We start from the raw sequence: 21,243 nt of genomic DNA on the forward strand, positions 1-21,243 counted from the left end.
TGTATTTTTTTCGAAAATTTTAGAAACACTTAATTTTTAGGCTTATTTTTTAAATATTATTTTCCTTTTGCTATTAGGTTTCTTTATGTTTTAATTTTCTTCTAGAGCTTGGTTTTCTTTTATTATAAATATGTGTACTGTCAAGTGCATAATTAACTTTTATTCATTTAATTATCAATACAAATATCAAATTTCTCTAAATTATTCTTAGTTTTGTGGATTCAAAACACTTTACTTTGTGGATTCAAAGAAACCATTTTCCTTGTGAACAAATTTATCGTTTTGGCTTAAGTCAAGAATTTTTTGTCCTTCAAACAACTTGCAGCAATTATTTTTCTTAAAAAGTGAGTGTGTAATACTAAAGTCACGAAATATCATTTTCTATTTATTTATTTATTTTTCTAATTGATACTCACAACCCTCCAAAACACCTGGGCCACTTGAATCAACCCTTTAGAACCAAATTTTTACCCCTTGAGTAACAAGCTAAGCTCATAACAAGAGCTAAGCATGTTGTATTGTTACCCCACTTTCCTGAGTGAGACAAAGATGCTCTTGGTTTTTTTATTCTACTTGAATCTTGTAAAATCAACATGGTTGAACAAGTTTTATAAGCACAGCTCAGAGAGAGACAGAACTAGACTGGCAATGAGATGCAGATTGAAACTTGAAATGGCCATAATAGAAGGCATTTCAGCAGTAAGCAAGTCCCACATCGAAAAGTACAGCCGACAAGAAGCATAATCCCTTGGTATATAATGCAAGCATCCCCAATTAATAGAATCACGCAGCCGTGTGTTGAGCACAGAGCGAACTATTCTTTCGCCTTTTACTAAAGAATACCGTGTGCTCGTCACAAGTAACGGCATACGACCATTTTTGGAGGGGGGTTTTCCTTTGGAAACTCTCCCATTAATTCTTAGTTATAAGACTTCTCAACTAGCAATTGTTCGTTGTTGGAATTACGTTTTTTTAATTTAAGTTTCGTTGTTGGAATTACGTTTTTTTAATTTAAAACTTAGTTAATTAATGTTGATGAATGGAGCAAAAGCCAACATGCTGAGCTCATATTATGAGTTCATTAATAAAGTTTTATCCGAAGTCTTCAGATTAAGCTTCTGACAATGCTGAGCCCATGTAAACTGTTTGGTTAAATGGGTAGATTGATTTTGAGGAAGCATGTAAACTGTTTGGTTAAATGCCTGAAAGAGACTTGGTAACATGACATTTTCTGGTGGTAGATTGATTTTGAGGAAGCATGAAAACTGTTTGGTTAAATGCCTGAATTTTCTGGTGGTAGATTGATTTTGAGGAAGCATGTAAACTGTTTGATTATGTCTCTCTTCAACCCTTTCTTTTCCTTACTAGGATTTTAATACCAAACACAAAAAACAATCACTCTATTTCCAATCTTTTCTTCCCAACCAACCACCTTTCTTTTCTTCCCCCACCAGAGGAATGAAGAAATTAGGAAGAATGGCTGATGATGTCCCAAAGGACAAAGAAATTGGCTTTTGTCAAATGCTTGAAACCTTTGAACTGAGATTTGATGGACGTTTCAAAGTAAATATCATCTCCGAAAATAATGGCATTTTTGTTTTTTAGGGCAACAACCTTCCACTTTAGAATGTGAGGAGGTACCACTAGGCCACAAGGGACTTGATAAAAATAACTGCAAATTTATAATGCTGCATTTGTTGGTTTTTTTCTATTATAGTTCTTGTACTATAGTCAAATGAGGTTTGCTCATATTCATCTACACTTTTCAATGTGAATGTCTTCAGGATTACTACCAAAATTGACTTCCAGTACTATTGCAATTCTCTCCCTCTTTCAACATGACATTGGTTTCTCTGAGTTATGAATCAAAGTTCTTCAACTATGTTGACTTTATATCCTTATTGATTAAATTCTAAAATACATATTTATATATATAATTTTTTTTTTCTTTTTCCTTTTTTTCACTCAATCAAATAGAAGAAGAAAATGACCTCTACTTTCCATTAGAATTTCTTCTGTACCATCCATTTTTTCTCCCCCATTTTCCTTGTATCAAATAGAGCACAAAACCTCCAATCACTTCTACATTTCTGTCTTGTTAGCCCACTTTCCCAAGTCATACAAAGATGCTTGTTAGCCCACTTTCCTAAGTTGTATACAAAGATGCTCTTGATTTTTTTATTCTACTTGAATCTTATAAAATCAAGATATGCTTAGAACAACTTTGATAAGCATGGTTCAGAGAATGAAAAACTAGGCTGGCAATGACGATGGGACTAAAATGGGAGAGATGTAGATTGAAACTTGAACTGGCCATGAAAGTCATTTCAGCAGTAAGGAAGTCCCACATCGAAAAGTGACAGCGAAAACGAGCAGAATGCATTTGCATATATTGCAAGCATCCGAAACGGTTAAACTTCACGCAGCCGTGTGTTGAGCACAGAGCGAACTATTCTTTCGCCTTTTACTAAAGAATACCGTGCGGTCGTCACTTATAGCGGCATACGCCCATTTTTGCAGGGGGGTTTTCTCTTGGAACTCTCCCATCAATTCAAAGTTATAAGCTTCTCTCTATTTGCAGTTGTCATGTATGCACTTAAGGCATATGCATCCGGTCAATTACCATGCGCAAAAAGGAGTATTCAAACACTCTATACCTCTCTACATGACAGAGTTTCCTCTTAAAAAATACGAAAGTTCTATGTTGATTTTGTATCCTGAAGACAATGTGCTAAGCTAATAAACAAGGATATCATTGAAAACTTTGTTTACTGATGTTGATGAATTTAGTAAAAGCCAACATGGTTGGCTCATAACAAGAGTTCATTAATAAAGTTTGTTCGGAAGTTGCTTAGACTTCAGTGCCATACTAGATAAAGATTAAACTTGTGACATCAAATGGGACACTAAGGATAAAGAAAGTTCAAGCAAAGTAAATCTCAAATGGATGAGGGTCGAAAATAAGTTATATTTGAAAGAAAATCGAGTGTTTATATGTTATGATTCCCCATCACTAGCATGTTCATTATCAACTTCAACAGTGACATTTGCTACAATCAAAATTAGGCATTTGTTTCTTGAAACAATAACATTATCCTGGGGAGAGAAATGAGAAGGGAATAGAGGATGCATGGCCTATCCCTCTTGAGTTGAGGAGGAGTGATGTAGGACAGAATTATGAACAGTTCAACAAATAGTTTGACAAGTCCGTTTTCGACAAACCAATAGTGTGTTTTTGGGTGGAAACGATCCATTGAGAAAAACCCACTAGTTTTAGCTTGTGAGCTATGTTGGTTTTCTGCTAAAAACCTTCGTTTAGGGCTCTAAATCGCGTTTTATTACATTATAGGAGGCGTGTTGATTATTTTCGGGTTTTTGTTGGAGGTCTAAACAAAGTCTGATTGCTCTCAAATTTTAGATTTAGTATTTTTTATTTATTTGGTTTCTTATTTTATTTTTTTCTGAATTTTTAGAGAAACTTAATTTTTAGACTTATTTTTAGTGTTATTTTCCTTTTGCTATTAGGTTTCTTTATGTTTTAATTTTATTCTAGAATTAGGTTTTCTTTTATTATAAATAGGGTTACTTTCACTGACACCCCTCAGGTTTGGCCAAATATCATCTTGAAATAACTTTTAAAAATTACTATCACTCATGCAACAAACGTTTGTTCCGTTATTCACTCACAACTCAACTGTTATCTTTAGACATCTGACACCATATAAAATGACTTAAATGCCCTTTGACTTTGTCAAAAAAAACTTTAACCTAAATAAATATACTAAAAGACTAAACTATCCCTAAATATTTTGTAAATTTACAATTATATATATATATATATATGAGTATTATATAGTGTATATATATGTATGTATATATATGGCGATGGCTTCCTGAAGTTTCTAAAGCGAACAAATCGGCGAAGATTTAAATCCGGCTGCCGTTCGGCAATCGACTTCTTGGTCTCGGCAAAGGTCATCTCTCCATTGACGTTCTTGGAGACAAAAACTCAGTAGTTTGCCGGCGTTGGGGATCCCGGTGAGGTTGTGGTAATTGAGGGTGTGGTAGAGGAGGAGGGAGTCGAGGGACGCGGCGGTGGGTGGCGGTGAACTTGGTGGTGGCTGTAATACCCCTAATTTTAAAATGATAATCTCGATATTATTTTAAATGTTTTAATTTCATTTTTATTTATTTAGTTGATTGTTTGGCTATTTGATTACGTGTTTAATTGAATTGGTTAATTACATGTTTTATTTGCTTAAATGTTTTATTTGACATAACTGATTAATTAAAAGTATGTGCTGAATGTTATTTGAATTAGTTGATTAATGAATGTGTTTGTTTATTTGTAATTAATTGTAGATTAAATAATTAAATGTTTATTTTGTTTTATTTTATTTTATGAATATGGTTAGTAGTAATGGGCTAACCAATTGGGCCTTATGAACTATTTGGATAGGAGGTTTAATGAGTGTGGATAATTACCCATGGATAGTTTTATATGTGTGTGTATATATATATATAAAGAAAGTAATTTATTTATTAATATTATGGTAACTTTAGATTTAATAAATAATTTGATGTATATATTTTATATATTTATATAATAAGGATATACATAGATTATATGCTTAACATAATTTTTAGTTACCTTTTTAATATCTTAATATTATAAGAAAAATAATTTATTTATTAATATTATGGTAACTTTACTATTAATAAATAATCTAATGTATATATTTTATATTTGTATAATAAGGATATACATTGATTATATACTTAACATATTTTTAGTTACCCGTGGATAGTTATATATATATATATATATATATATATATATATATATATATATATACAAGGAAAGTAATTTATTACTTAATATTATTGTAACTTAGTATTAATAATCTGATTTATATATTTTATATATTTTTATAATAAGGATATACATAGATTATGTGCGTAATATATTTTTAGTTACCTTTTTAATATTTTAATTTTATTATTTTCTTTCATTAAGTTGACTTGGATTGGGAAAAATGATTGGGTTATTTTATTTAGCCTATACATATAGGTTAGAAAAAGGGGGCTAGAAATTAAATCACATAGCATATTTTGGAGGAAAAAGGCAGAGAGTTTAGAGAGAGAAAGAAGGAAGAAAAAGGAATAGAAAGAGGAAGAAGGTGGCTAGGGTTTTATCAAAATCTTTAAGGCAAGTTCTTTTTTTTCTCTTTTCCTTTGATTCAAATTATATACATGCTAGATCAATTTCAGGATTAATTAATTAAATTAATTGAAGCTATTTACATGATTAAAAACTGAAATTACAGTGTATGTATATGTGTGATGGGTTTGTGTATATGCTTGATAATTTGGACAAATTGATGCATGATGTGTATTCTACAATGTTTAAATAATGTTTATGAACTGTGTTGGAATTATTTGGGTTTTGTTTGAGATTTTGCATACTGTTCATGATATGTTATTAAATCTATTTTAATGATTTTTAAATTGTTAAATTAGATTTGTGGAGGATTTTAAAAACATGATTTAAGTACACATTTTAAGTATGAAATTTAATTAATTTAAAAGGTTAAATTAATTAAATATGGTTGGATTAAATTATTTTAATCAATTATTTAATTTTAAATAAATTTGATCAAATTGTGGAAGAGTACAATTATTTGAGATGCATGTAATTTTTATGAGATATATTCAATGCATGCTACTTAGAATTGTTATATTTTGTTCAATTAAATGCGAAGGAATATATGTATGATTTATATCATGCTATGTATGGATTTATTTGATGTGATATTATAACTGTAGCATCATTTATAGATTGTATGCATTGTATGCACCAGTATGGGATGGTGGCATATTAGAGATGGATTAACTAAAAACGTTAAGTCATACCTATTCATGTATAACGGAATGGATTAACTAAAATGTTAAATCCTACATATTTTCATGTCAGGTCAACTGAATCAGTTGGATGACATACCGGATATTTATTTTATGTTTGGATAGGACGGATTATATACATATATATATGTCATGATATGAGCTTGAGTTTTAGGATCATGGTTAGGGTGCGTGTAATACCCCGATATTTTAAAGGATTTATTAATTAAAATTAATTATTTTTATTTTATTTTTAAATGATTTGTTGTATGTAATTAAGTGCGTAGATTATTTGTCTTGGTTGAATTAAATTATATTTCATAATTATATTTGTTGAATTGCTATGGTGTTTGATTTGTGGAGTGTTATGAGTGAATTGTTTATTTGATTTGTGTGTATTTAAACTTGCGTGGTTTATTGTGAATTATTTGTATTTAATTGGTTTATTTTAATTATTTTATGTATTTAAGTTAATTGGGTTGGGCTTAAAAGGAGTGGGACCAATGGATGGGGTCTTGGCTTGAATGAAGCCTTATTGGGTTAATTAATAAAGCCCATGGTTTTATGATTTATATATATATTTAATTATATATAAATATAATTAATTAATAAGTATTATGGAAGAATATATATATAGATATATATGTGTGTATATATATAGGTATAGATGATCTAATTAATTAATAATTAATTATGGAAGGTTATATGCATATACACATTGATTTGTTAGGAATATTAATTATTTTATTTTCTGGAATTGATTTGTTAGGAATTGTTTTATAGATACTGTTATTTATATATATATATATATATATATATATATATATGTTTTTATAAACATACTGGAATATCATGGGCATTGGTGCGTTCACAAAGGGGTTGGGATTCCGTGCGGCGCGGTGCACTGAATTATGGTGTGCTGCGGATGGGAACCATTGATGTAGAGTTGATTGCTAATAAGGTAATCTGGTGTGATACGGCACATAGTAATGTGGTGCACCTTCGGATTCGGCCGTTGATGTAGCTAGATCAATGGTAGTTGATCAGGTAAGCTAGAGTGCACCTAATCTTGGTGCACAACAGATCTAGATCGTTGACTAGGTTTAGTCAATAAGGGAAGTGATCCAGTGCTTCGCGGCTCATAAGACAAGAGAGAAGCAGCCAACCAAAAGCTGCCAACATGCGCTGAGAGTGATGCAGGCGCGTGGACGCGCCTGCCAGTGAGTAGTTGCGCGTGCAGCAAGTGTAGATGCGTTTAGGGGCGCGTGCGGGGGTGTTTGAGTTCCTTGGAAGTTTCTGTGCGGTTCCGTGAATTCCCAAAATTTATTTTTAAGCTGTTAAGGTTGAAAGCAACCATTAGAGGACGTGTTTGTGGTGTTTTGAGAGTCATAGAGTATGACCACGGTATTTAATGGGCGTTAGTATATTAAATTAATAATTGGGGTTGGAATGATGTATGTATATATGTACTGACATGCATATATATATATATATATTATTTTGATAACAGAGGACTTTTGTAGAAGGGGTTTATACATATATTTTTAATAAATAATATATGTGTAGATGTATATACTATTTAGAATGATTTGATTATTATTCTTATTTGGTATATCTTAATAGGCTGGTTGTTAAATTAAATGGTATGCTTATAATATGCATGGAAGGCTTAGGTATGATTTGGCTTATGGTTAAATTAGGTTTAAAATTTTGGTATATAGTTGAATTGTATGCATGGATGAATTGCCAAAGGCTTAAATAAATGACCTTATTATTTATGAATAAATTTCATAAATGGGAAGTATGGATGAATTGCTATTTAAAGGTATAAATAACTATGTTTAAGGAAGCATGGTTGAATTTTTAATATATAAATAGATATATTTTTAATGGCATGGTTGAATTGCCATTGCATAATTAAATTATTATGTGTTAGATAATTAAAATTTCATCTTAGTTAGTGTATGTATAGGTAGGATTATGGTTAGAATAGTCTAGTACTTGCAGATTAGTGTATTATTTTATATAAATTAATAAAATAATATTGGTGGAGACATGGATGATTTGTCAAAGCTTAAATTTTGGATGTATAATTTAAATAATCAAAATTATTATTGGGTTTAAGATTTATTATATTATTCCTTTAATTGTAATTTGTTACTTAAATGATTAAATTACGGTTTAGGATGGAATTAAGGTGAGTGAAGTTTATGTTATAAGAAAATTATATTGGTGGATTGGTTTAGGTATGATTATTAATTAATCATTGGTTAAGTTATGATTTTAATATTTTGATGTACCTATTAATGGATATGAGTATTGTATTATATATAAGTGTTTATATTTATGTGTATCATCATATACTAAAGTTAAAACTTTATTAGGATTGATTTATGTATAGATGATTTATTTATTTGTTTTAAGAGGCTTGGTAGAGAGAGCTTGCTCGTAGGGTTTAACCAGAAATTTATTTTTAAGGTTATTAGAAGTTCAAGTCTCAAGGCTGAGGATCCGCAGCTGGAGGACTTATCCATTCTTTCGATTTTTTTTTTTAAAGTAGAATATTATTATTTCATTTGATGTTGATATTTAATAATGAACTTCTTAGTAGTAGCATTTGGTTAAGGGATCCTTGAGTTACGGGATTCCCAAGTAACGTATTATTTATTATTTATTTCATTTTGTAATCTGTGCTTGTTTAAATACTTTAATTGTTTTGATATCCCTTAATTTTGTGTACGGATTTAATCAACTTGTGTTCCGAAATTAGGGAGTATCACAGTGCGTATATTGCCAGGGATGTGTAGCTAGATATAATGTAGTTGTGTACCCTGGTAGGTCTAGGTACTCATACCCACTATATGTGCGTTTTGTATATTGCCTACTATTCAGGTTGAGACAACCCTATAGTCTAGTGAGGTTCATTTAGTATGTGTGTATATATATATACGGACTATGTAGTTATTGTTGGATTGACTAGGATATTTATGAGTTCTGAGTCACTGTTTGGGATATAGTAGATTAAAACTTGTTTGTGAGCCTGACCCACCATTATTTTTTAGGTGTTCGTCAGTTCCAAACTTAGGGATTGTTCATGCTGAGCAGAGACAGTCTATTCACTCCTTCGACTCTACATAGGCTTTCCTTCTTTATGTTTTAGTTTTGGATTTTTAGTTTTTCAGTTGGATTCTGGATTAGGGGTCCATATGATGGATTCCAAAGTTGTAATTTTAATTTATTACTGGTATTAGAGGATTTAGTTATTGGAGGTTTATTATGGGATTAATTATTTTAGCATTCTTTCAGTTTTTTTCTTTATTCTCATTTCATTTTGTATTCTGTATTCGTTTAAATACTTTAATTATTTGATATTTCCTCGGATTTGGACTTGGGCCTGATCAACCCATGTCTCGGAGTCGAGGGGTATCATAGTGGCGAAGGAGAAATATCCCTTTTCAAGTTGATAATTTCTCTATCATTCTTGGAGTTTAATCCTGCTACTGTTCTTAACTATGAATTTGTAAATTTTGCTTTCAATAATCTGTTTTTCTCGATCATTCTTATTTATTATGTAGTATGGTTTTGATTAATGGGTTTTTAATTTTTTTTTCTTTCTAAAATGTATTTGATTAATCTATGTGAATTGTTGGTTATTGTATACTCTGTTATGTTGATTGATTTTTTCTTTATAGTTATGCTATGATTATATTAGCTGAAAGGTTGACTCCAATGATGGTTGGGTGGCGGGGTGGTCGGCGCTGGAAGAGAAAGTGTGTGAGTGACGTCCGACCCTTTCCTTTCCATCTTAGATCGTGAGCGTAATGTCAGATTTCCAACTCTACTAATTAGGGGTTGACTTTTCACCTGAGTTTTTTTGTTAACATCTCCTCTTGTTGAAGGTTTCTACAAGGAATTGACGTGAAACAGAAAAAGGGTAGGCTAATTAAAGATCTGCCCAATGATAGCGGCTAGCCAGGGGACATGTCCAATTTGTCGGCAATAGAAGAAAAGATGTGTGAGTGATGGTGAGGATGATAGGGTAATTTTGTCCTTATAAGTTTTAAAATAAAAATAAGGGTAAAAATGTCAATCCATACCCATTTTAACGGTGTTAGTAACGGAAAAGTGATTTGGGGTGTAAGTGATAGTATTTTTCGAAAGATGTTTCAAGGTGATATTTGGTCAAACCTGAGGAAGTGTCAGTGAAATTAACCTCTGAAATTATTCATCGTTTTGTGAATTCAAAACACCTTACTTTGTGAATTCAAAGTAACCCATTCCTTATGAACAAATTTATCGTTTTCACTTATGTCAAGGGGGTAACTTTTTACTACTTTATTTATTTATTTTGTCCTTTAAACAACTTGCAGCAATTATTTTTCTGGGAAAGTGATTGTGTAATGCTAAAATCACGAAATATCATTTCCTTTTTATTTATTTATTTCCTAATTGATACTCACAACCCTCCAAAACACCAGGGCCACTTGAATCAACCCTTTTACCACTTGAGTAACAAGCTAAGCTCATAACAAGAGCTATGCATGTGATAAATGCTTAAATGTTGCACATTTCAGCACCTAAGCTAGGGTATGTTAGTCCTTGCATCTATCTTACTTTCATGTTTTAGTTCTAATTTATATTTTTGTCAATTTCAGGTCAATAAGGTTCAAACGGACTAATTTCGGTTCATTAAAGACTTTTTGGAGTCAAGCAAAGACAGCTGAAAAAAGTTTAGAAAATGGCAAAAAAGGCCGCAGCCATTGTTCGTATAGTGTGTTTATCCTTAAAAAACGGTCAATTCTACCTTTTTTGGACCTTTGATGTTGTTCCCAAAGATCAACAAGCAAACTAATTTACCCGAGGCCAAAATGGAGCTAAATAAGGCTTAAAAGAAATTTCCAACACTGAGGGATCGATCCCCCAGGAAAGGTGTAAAAAAATACCCCTTAGGGATCGATCCCCAAAGCTAGGGGATCGATCCCCCACTGTTCACAGAACTAAAAATGCCCTTGGGGGATTGATCTCCAAGGCTGGGGGATCGATCCCCCAGCCCCTGGTAGCATTGCGGGATTTATTTGTTTACTTGGTTACAAGATTTTCTTGTTTGGGCTTATTTTGTGAATTATTGGCCTCCAATAGGGTTTGTACTTAAGGGAAAGAATGACCCATTAGTTAGGAGGTTTTTATTATTTGATTATTACATTTTATTTTTCTGTAATCGATATCACGTTCTCTCTAGAGAATAGGCTAGGGTTAGAAGAGAGGGAAGAATGGAGGCACTAGTTTTGGAAGAATATTTACACACTCATCTATCTTGACCATCAAAGAAGAAGAAGAAGAATGAGCAAAGCATGGAGGAGGATCTTGTTGACACCTTGAGCACCACAACCATGATGGGCTAGCTCTCCACTTAGGGCTTGGTTAAGCCCTAAGTCTCTTGTAATCTAAACCTTTGCAATTTCTATTTCTGAGGAAATTAAAATATTGTTGTAGTTGATGTTGTGGTCTTGTGATTTCATACTTGGATGTTCCAAGATTTGTGTTGATTAATCCTTCCATTATTTCTCTATTTTGGTTGCATGTCTATGTGTGATTAATCTAGGGTTTATACTCATTATTAGATGTTAAAGATTAATTCTTTCATTAATTCTCTATATTAATTTCATGTCTATGTGTTATTAATTGAGAATTATACTTGAAGGCCATGACATGGTATTTAATGGATGCAATTGTTAACTCGTTTGATGGTCTATGCTTTATTCTTGATGGGTTGTACTATGATTAGACAATTCATACATGAAATTGATATTCCACACTTATTATATATAATTTGTATCATCTTCTTGATTGTGAATTAAATGCAAATGGTCAATGGATTTAATTGGTTATGGTTTTGTCTTGATAGGTTGTACTACACTGTAGTGTTTATATATATAAGTTAAATAAATATTTATTTATTTACTTGTGGGGCCCGCATGAGTTTTAAGTCAATGACTTAAGAGTCATTGTAGAGCCTTTTATTCTGCTCTCTCTCTCTGTGTCCAGACCCTCTCTCTCGGCAGTTCTCTTTTTTTTTTTTTTTTTTTTTTTGCAATTTCAAGCTTTGATCTAGCTCTATCCCTTTGAAATTTGGTAGAACCTTATGAAGCAAAGTCGGAGAGCTTGTCAAGGCCTTCAATTTGATAGGAGCCAATCATCATTTGGTGCACTCTAGGGAGTTCAAAATTCTAGGGTTCTTGGGCTTGAATTTGGGGATTTTGGGAGTTTTCACTTCCATTGAGGTAGGGGTGTTCTAATCTACAATTTCTTAGTTTTTTTGTGAATTTTTCCCCTTAAATTTGATCCTATGCATGCTAATTTTGATTATCTAGTTTGTGATTGAAGTATATTTAATTAAAATGCTAAATGTGTTCCATGTTTTATTTGAATTCATATATATATGACTAGATTTATTACGGTGATTGAGCATGTTTGGTGTTGACATATTGTATGTCCTAAGATTATGTATTTTATTTATTTATTTATTACTTTGAAAGAAAATGATGCTATGGTCAATAAATAAATAAAAGAAATAATTGCTTAGAAATTTCTATTAAATTGTGATAATGATGTAAATGAAATGTGTGAGAGCCTATGGTTGAATTGATAAATCGAAACATGCACATTCATGCATTCATTGGGAAAGAGAAAGAAAAAAAAAAAAAAAATATATATATATATATATATATATATATATTTTATCAAACGAAATTATTTTTGGGAAAATATTTTTTTAAAGGAGTTTGCGAAAACCGGACGCCTAGGAGGCGCCCAGTGGTCCGTGGTGTTAGTGTAGTCTAGAAGGGATCATGGTTAAGCTAACTAGGCCGGATGCGACGTCTTGGAGGTGCCTTGTGGTCGTGGATAGTTAGTCAACCCTTCATTCGTGACACCTTGGAGGTGCCTTGGGTCGGATTACACTAACGGTTTTGGAAGTTGAAACGGAAATGTTTCGGAAAATGGGGAGTAATATTTGCATATTACACTTCATGACATTGTGGTTAACTTGTGATTGGGTGGTATTTGTTACATACTTGTTACTGTATTTGAGAGTGTGTGTTTCCTTATAGCATGATCCCTTTCACTTTTTATCTATTCATTGTATGGATTCACTGGTGTAGGTGCAAAATTTCGCTCAACCAATAATGACTGAGAAAAATAAAACAACTCACTCAAAAACAATAAAAATAAATAAGAACAATGTGTAGAGAAGTGTGGAATTGCTTGATTCTTTATTGGAGGTCTTAGCCTCTATTTATATACAAAAGATTGCAAAATTATGGTAGGACTCGCGTTGCTTGCCCTCCAATTCTTTCTATATCACCATACTTTTCTAATAGAGTTCTTTCCATTGTTGAATTTTCCATACATAGAACTTGCCTTGTACAGAACTTCTTATCCGAATTTTCCTTCTACGGTAAATTCTTCAAATGGTAGGATTTGTGCATTCTTGGGCTGAATATATTTTGATCCGGCTGGGCTTGGGTAACAGGCCGGATGTTAAATACTCATATCTGGGCTGACGACAAGCTGGGCTGATGGCTTCTTGAGTCGGCCTTGATGGAATGGTCTTGGGCTGTAAATACCCTCAACTTGGGCTTGAGCATGATGGGCCTTATACGTCCTTGGCTTGTAGATACGGGTAGTGGTGACGTGTGCGTTTTCTACTGGAGGGAGTTTTTTTCCCTCCACTCTTTGCCCCAAATTCCATTTTTAATTGAGTGACGGCTCCTATTAAAGAGGGAATTGAAACCGGTTTTCACTTTGCTTCAGAAACGGTTCGTGGCCTTTCGTTATTACTTCCGTCGCACAAGATTTTGCAAGAGTTACATTTGCCCTTGCTGCACTTCTGCGTCTTTCATTTCATCGCTTCCTTCGCTTTGTCAGGTTAGTCTCGCATCTTTCTCTTCAATCTTTCATTATGAGTACTTCATCTACTCCCGAACGTGTAGACATCAGGGATTCTGAATCCACACCTTCATCTTCCCCCATTCGCATTAGGGCTCCCCCTCCTAGGGTTTCTACAGATCGCCCTTCGTTGAATTCGTCAGGTACTTCCCCTCTTCTAACCGAAACATCCACCTCAGGCTCTGATTACGTTCTTACCCATGAAGAGAAGAAAGCAATCATCTCTATTCGCCACATCAAATTCTCTATTGCTTCGGTAATGGAAGAATTTGATGTTCCTGAAGGAGTAGACATTGCAGAATATCCCGAGGGTGCCGATTTCACCTCCGGCGAGGGAATTGAGGAGGATGAGTTGCTTCTTTCTGTAGGGCACCTTAACGCCCTCCGATTCCCTCTTCATCCCTTCTATCATTTAGTTTTCAATAAGCTAGGTCTTGCCCCCCTTCAAGTAAATCCCAATTTCTTTCGCATCCTTTCGGCGTTGTTGGTGCGCCGGAAATTAGAGGCTCTGGATTTGACCCTTGCCGACCTTCTGCTTACATACAATATATCTAAGCATGGGACGGAGCCTGGTCATTTCTTTTTTACCTCTCCCCTTCATCAAAGGATATGCACGAACCTTCCTTCATCCGAAAAGAAATGGAAAGAAAGGATGGTTGTAGTTAAAGGGAAATGGTTCGTGTCCCAATCAATTGCGCTTCCCATTCCGCGCAAATTCGGGAAATTAGGTATAGAATATTTAACCTCCCTTCATACCAAGTGTTCTGGCTGTTTTCCTTGCCAAGTCTTAATATTTTGCCGTATTTATGAATTTCTTGGTGTTTTTTCAGCTACATTCCCGGCCTCCGCAGCAGGAACAGACTTTCTTTTCTTGAGGAACGAGTCTGGAGTAACCCCTCACCTATCGAGGACCTGCTAACTTCCTCCAACCTCAAGGACATTGCTTCCATTGTCGTTGCTGCAGACCTCATGGACCTGGCTTTACCATCCTTTGACAGTTTCCCTATGACCGAGGAGGAGATACGGCGGGCTAAGGCTTTAAAAAAGAAAGCCGGAGATGCCCAACCCTTGGTCGTCATTGGATCAACTGAGGATGAGGTGGAGGTTGAGGAACCACCATTGAAGAAATCTCGCCTCAACCCCTCTTCCTTTGGTAAGGGCAAAGTCCCCTCTAAAAGCAGAGGGAAAAAAGCTGGGGAGGCTGAACCTGAAGATGAAGTCAGGGCCTTTGTTCTTGCTGAGACTGGAGCTCCTTGGACTCCTTCCTTCACCAGGGCTGACAGGTCAGTCCTACACTCAGGGGATTCTGTGGTTACAGACCCTTCAGCTGCACTGGCGGTGGCTCGAGGAATGTGGCTCCCAAAGGACGAGGAAGCCATCAGCCAAATGGGGTTGGAGCAACTTCTCCCCTCTACCCCAGTCCGGGCCATAGAGGTTTGCATTGCACCTTCAGAATTATGCTACTCTTGCCTGCTTGTGTTTCTATTTATGCGTATATTTGTTTCCCTGTTAAACAGAGTCTATACCACACCATGGCCCTCTGCGCCACTGCTGAAGCTCAATCCCTCTCTATCAAGAAGTTGGAAAAGGATCTTGACAATGCAGAGAAGAGAGCCACTACTGCCTCTACTAATCTGAAGATAGCGTCCGAAGCCAAGGATGCGTACAAGAGGCAGTTGTCAGCCTCTGAGGCTAAGGTGGATTCTCTTCAGGCCGAGGTTCAACGCCTGACCGAGGCTCTTACTACTTGCTTCAAGGCGGGGTATCAAATGCAGGGGCGTTACTCCTGTCTGGCGCACCTGGCTAGTGCTAAGGCGTTCTGGTCTGGCTATAATCAGGGCTCAGACCCTAAGACGATGGATCCGGACGCCTTTGACAAGCAGGTAGGGGTGCACTTCCCATATGATGAAGGGCCAGAGGCTTTGGAAGCTTAAATTCGCTTTGCCGAGATGGTGAAGGCACACCTGAAGGGTACTTTTAGCTCCCCTGCTCCTGCGGCTACCTCAAGTCCTAATGTAGTGGATGCTTTTGAATCTACTCCCTTCGATCCGAAGAGGAAGTAGAACTATGTATTTTGTTTTTATGAACAGCCTGTTTTGGGATAATGAATATAACTTTTCGTTTTAGGCTTGCCTAACTTGTTTTTGCTATATGCTCTTGATATATTTCTCTGACTGGTAATGTGTTTAAACACTAAACATTGTCTTTATACTTCGGATTTATGCAATCCGTGAAAATGCAAGGATTGTGGGAAGAAGGAGATCCCTTTTAACAGTTTAGTTGATATCGCAGGACGAGTCGTATGGACAATGATTTAACTGTTAAATGAACCTTCCTCGCATTCTACTTGCCTTCAGTATACATACTCTTTCCTTCTCATGTGTTCCTGATGTGGGGTGGAATATGATGAACTTATGACATATCCGCATACACAAGGTATTAAACACTTGGAGTCCGGAGGAAAGAGTTCGGATCTGAATAGGACATTTAGGGTCCGAAGCTGCCTCGGATACTCAGGATCCAAGGCGAATTATACATTCCCTAGCGTGGAGCCGGAGGGGGGGTTTTGCCGAACCGAACACGTAGGGTCCGAGGCGAGATTTTCGCCGAGCCGAACACTTAGGGTCCGAGGCGAATGACCTATTCTCCGGCGCTGAGCCCGAGGGGAGGTTTAAATGAATCACTCCCCGGCGCTGAGTCAGAGGGGAGGTTTTGCCGAGCCGGACACTTAGGGTCCGAGGCGAGAGAACTACTCCCCGGCGCTGAGCCTGAGGGGAGGTTATGCCGTACCGAACACTTGAGGTCAGAGGCGAATGAACTACTCCCCGGCGCTGAGCCCGAGGGGAGGTTTAAATGAATCACTCCCCGGCGCTGAGCCAGAGGGGAGGTTTTGCCGAGCCGGACACTTAGGGTCCGAGGCGAGAGAACTACTCCCCGGCGCTGAGCCTGAGGGGAGGTTGTGCCGAACCGAACACTTGAGGTCCGAGGCGAATGAGTTACTCCCCGGCGCTGAGCCCGAAGGGAGGCTTAAATGAATCCCTCCCCGGCGCTGAGCCAGAGGGGAGGTTTTGCCAAGCCGGACGCTTAGGGTTCGAGGCGAATGAATTACTCCCCGGCGCTGAGCCCGAGGGAAGGTTTATTTCATATTTTTCCTCAAATCAGTTATTATGAGGCTGAAGACTCAAAAATGATAGGAGGCCAAGAAAGCGAGTAACAGTGGCTGTGAAGTTCTCCATTTGTCGACTTTAGAGACCCGCCTCCACTGATACTCCCTTCTTGGCAGCCAAATGTTGTGGACCGCGCATATATGAACCGCATTTATTCTCTATTTCTATCCGATGTGGGACATAGACTAAACTTTGTCAAAAAAGTCGGTGTAAGGAATGCCTCTGGTATTGAGCTTGACAGCTTTAAATACCAGTGGGCCCTCCTTACACCGTAATTAACTATTTGAATATTCCCATATATAACAGCATATAACACATACTGTTTTATCGATGTGGGATAGAAAGTTTTAAGCATAGGCCATAACTCATGTGTTTTGTGTCTTGTGTGCTTGTTGGTTTTTGTGTTTGTGTTTTGTTCGTTTTTGTTTTTGTTTTGTAAAAATCATTGTTTTGTTGTGCGACTTGGCATGCGCATAAAAATTACGGAACATAGAGTTCGTATGACTCCCCATTTTTATAAAAGAAACAAAAACAGAAGAGAGTGATATTGAATAGAGAAGCAAAATAAAGAAAAGTTTGGCTAACTGCGGACATATTCAGCCTTATTTGGGAAGAACTTATAGCAAAATTGACAAACTTAACTAATGGAAATACCTTTTCAGGTGTATTGCGTTCCAAGGAAGCGCAATGGGGCGTCCGCCAGCTTCGGCCAAACGATATGCTCCTTTCCCCACTACTTCGGTAACTCTGTAGGGTCCGGTCCAATGAGGTTCCAGTTTCTTTACATGAGCTGTCTCCTGCTTCAACACCCAATCGCCTACCACAAAACTCCTAATCCTGACGCGTTTGTTATAACTGTTACACACCTGTTGTTAGTAGGCCGCGAGTCGAATTGCTGCTGCATCTCTCCTTTCGTCCACCAAATCAAGGCTATGTTCGAGTTGTTGCTCATTGTTCCCCTCCAGCACCAAGGATGTCCGAAGGGTTGGGACTATAGACTCGGTAGGAATGACAGCTTCGGACCCATATGCCATAGCAAATGGGCTTTCTCCCGTGGGTCGTCTTGGAGTGGTTCGATAGGCCCAAAGCACTTGAGGGAGATTCTTGTACCACTTTGTCTTCAATTTCTCCAATTTTTTCTTTAAGCACCCGAATATCGTGCGATTAGTTATTTCAGCTTGCCCATTGCCTTGTGGATGACTAACTGCAGCCAACTTTTGCAAGATTCCATGTTCGCTAAAGAATTTCTTTATACTTCTGTTATCGAGGTTCTTACCATTGTCCATTACGATGACTTTTGGTACCCCAAACCGGCAAATAATGTTGCTCCAAATGAAATGCTTTACTTCTTCGTGGGTGATGCTAGAGAAGGCTTCAGCTTCCACCCACTTGGTGAAGTAATCCGTAGCCAGAAGCACATGCTCCTTTTTGTCCATGGTTTTGGGCAATGGTCCTACTATATCAATCCCCCATTGGGCGAACGGCCATGGATTAGCCATGGCGTGCAAACCCTCGGCAGGTTGGTGCTTTATCGGACCATAACGCTGACACTTGTCACATCGTCTTGAGTACTCCTCGGCATTCCGAGCCAAGTATGGCCAGAAATAACCTTGGGTCAGAATTTTGTGTGCAAGGGATCTTCCTCCGGAGTGATTTCCACAATCTCCTTCATGAACTTGTTTTAGAATTGTGAGAGCCTCAGTAGGGGTTACACACTTGAGATAGGGACCGGAGAATGACCTTCGGTACAACTGGTTATTAATGATGGCATACTTAGCCGCGGTAAGCCTAAGCTTCCTTGCCTCAGCTTTCTGATTCGGGAGAACCCCTTCCTTGAGGTAGGCTTCGATTGGATCAATCTAGCAGGGCTCGCGTGGTACTTCCGGGATCACCATCACCTCTTGCTGGGGATTAATGCTAGGTCCTTCGAGAACATCGATTGGAACAAGCCGAACCAATTCTTCATCTGAAGACGATGCGGCTGCGGCTAATCGATCTGCTTCGGCATTTTCATCTCGTGGTACCTGATGGAACTCGATTTGATCGAACTCTCGGATAGCACTTTCTACAGCATCTTTGTATGACTTCATACGTTCCTCCGTGGGAGAATATTGCCCTGTCACTTGATTGATCACAAGCTGTGAATCACTAAAAACTTTTAAACATCGTACCTGTAGCTGTTTAGCTAGCCGAAGTCCGGCGAGCATTGCCTCATACTCGGCCTTGTTATTAGTAGATGGGAAATCTAGCAGAATTGACCTCTGCAGCTTGGTACCCTCGGGTGTTGTGATGTCAATACCAGCCCCTGCCCTCCTCCGGTTGGACGAGCCATCAACTCGTAACTCCCAGTATGGTTCTGGAAGTGTCGGTTCCTCAGGTTGATCTTCGTACTCTAGTAGGAAATCCGCTACCGACTGCCCCTTGTGAGATACCTTCGGTGCATAGGTGATGTTAAAAGAGCTAAGTTCAACAGCCCATTTTGTAATTCGACCAGACAGGTCTGGTTTAGCTAGGACAGCTCGTATAGGGTAATTTGTAAGTACCACTATGCTGTGAGACTCGAAGTAATGTCGAAGTTTCCTCTTGGCATAAATTAACGCCAGGATTACCTTTTCTGTCTTGCTGTACCGTGTCTCGGCATCCGTCATAGTTTTGCTTGTGTAAAAGATTGGGTGCTGAACCTTGTCTTCTTCTTTGATCAACACTGCACTTGTTGCTACAGCTGATACTGCCAGGTACAGGATGAGAGTGTCTCCGGGCGTTGGAGCAGAAAGGATTGGGGGTTTTGCCATGTAGCTTTTCAATTGATTGAGAGCTTCCTGCTGCTGAGGTCCACACATATCTTTGTTTTTGGATCGAATAGCATCAAAGAAAGGTTTATACTTATCAGATAATCGGGATATGAACCGGCTGAGAGCCGCAATTCGGCCAGTTAGAACTTGCACTTCCCTGCGAGTTTTCGGTTCCTGGTTCTGTATGAGTGCCTTTGCCTGAGCTGGGCTTACTTCTATTCCTCTTTTATTTACGACGTGCCCAAGGAACTGTCATGACGAAACGGCGAAGGAGCACTTGGTGGGGTTCAGCTTCATATTGTATCTCTTGAGAGTATCAAAGACCTCCTGGAGGTGCTTCGGGTGGTCCTCTTTCCGTATACTTTTAACCACCATATCATCGATATAGGCTTCAACTGTATTACCCAGTAGATTACTGAAAATTTTATTGACAAGTCGCTGGTAGGTGGCTCCGGCATTCTTTAGACCGAAGGGCATCACTCTGTAGCAGTAAGTGCCTGTTTCTGTGATGAAAGCAGTTTTCTCCTCATCTTCAGGATTCATGGGAATCTGATTATAGCCAGAGTATGCGTCGAGGAATGTGAGCCTTTCATACCCCGTCGTAGCATCCACCATTTGATCAATCTTGGGCAGAGGAAAGCTATCTTTTGGGCAAGCTTTGTTAAGGTTGGTATAATCTACACACACCCTCCATTTCCCATTCTTCTTTTGAACGACTACTACATTCGAGAGCCATTGTGGGTATTGCACCTCTCGTATGAATCTTGCTTGTAACAGTTTATTCACTTCCTCGGCTATTATGCGATTGCGTTCAGGTGCAAACCGTCGGTGCCTCTGTTTGACTGGCCTGAATTCTGGGTTAACCCTCAGACTATGGCATGAGACTGTAGGATTGATCCCCACCATATCTGAGTGATCCCAGGCAAAGACATCCGAATTGCACCGAATAACCCTGATCAATGCTTCCTTCTCTTCGGCTGTGCAAGATGAGCCAATGTAGGTGATCTTCTGAGGGTCTCCTAGGACTACCTCTACAGCTTCGAGGGACTCCTCGGTAGGTGCCTCAACTTCGGCTTCTTCCTCTACCTTGAGATACTTGGGCAGAGGATACTGTAGCTGCTATTTGATTGCGTCTTTGGGATTCGCCTCTGACTGAGGTGATTTCGATGCTTTCTTTGCTTCGTGTAGCGTTAGCATGTAACATTCTTTGGCAGCAACCTGGTCTCCCTAGAGGTCGATGACCTCCCTGCCATCCGGGGATAAACACCTCATTACTTGATGAAGTGTAGAAGGGACTCCATTCATACGATGGATCCAACCTCTTCCCATAATGATGTTATAAGATGGATGAATCTCTGTCACGACGAAGTTTTCCTTTAGAGTTCTCTTTGCTGCAGTAACGGATAGATCGACCACCCCAAGCGGATTCACCTTAG

The 21,243-nt window shown here is 37.5% G+C and overlaps 2 non-coding genes across 2 annotated transcripts; both read left to right on the plus strand.

Moving 5' to 3' along the window:
- The first annotated feature begins 789 nt into the window (after nucleotides 1-789).
- LOC132315137 (U5 spliceosomal RNA) lies at nucleotides 790-906 on the plus strand. The gene has a single exon (XR_009483574.1). It is a non-coding gene; the product is annotated as a U5 spliceosomal RNA (small nuclear RNA).
- A 1,518-nt stretch (nucleotides 907-2,424) lies between these two features.
- Nucleotides 2,425-2,542, plus strand: LOC132315144 (U5 spliceosomal RNA). The gene has a single exon (XR_009483581.1). It is a non-coding gene; the product is annotated as a U5 spliceosomal RNA (small nuclear RNA).
- The last annotated feature ends 18,701 nt before the right edge of the window (nucleotides 2,543-21,243 follow it).

Source organism: Cornus florida, unplaced genomic scaffold (genome assembly GCF_030987335.1).
Source record: "Cornus florida cultivar Cherokee Brave unplaced genomic scaffold, ASM3098733v1 CherokeeBrave_3.0.0_Hap2_Chr06, whole genome shotgun sequence".
Classification (NCBI taxonomy): Eukaryota; Viridiplantae; Streptophyta; class Magnoliopsida; order Cornales; family Cornaceae; genus Cornus; species Cornus florida.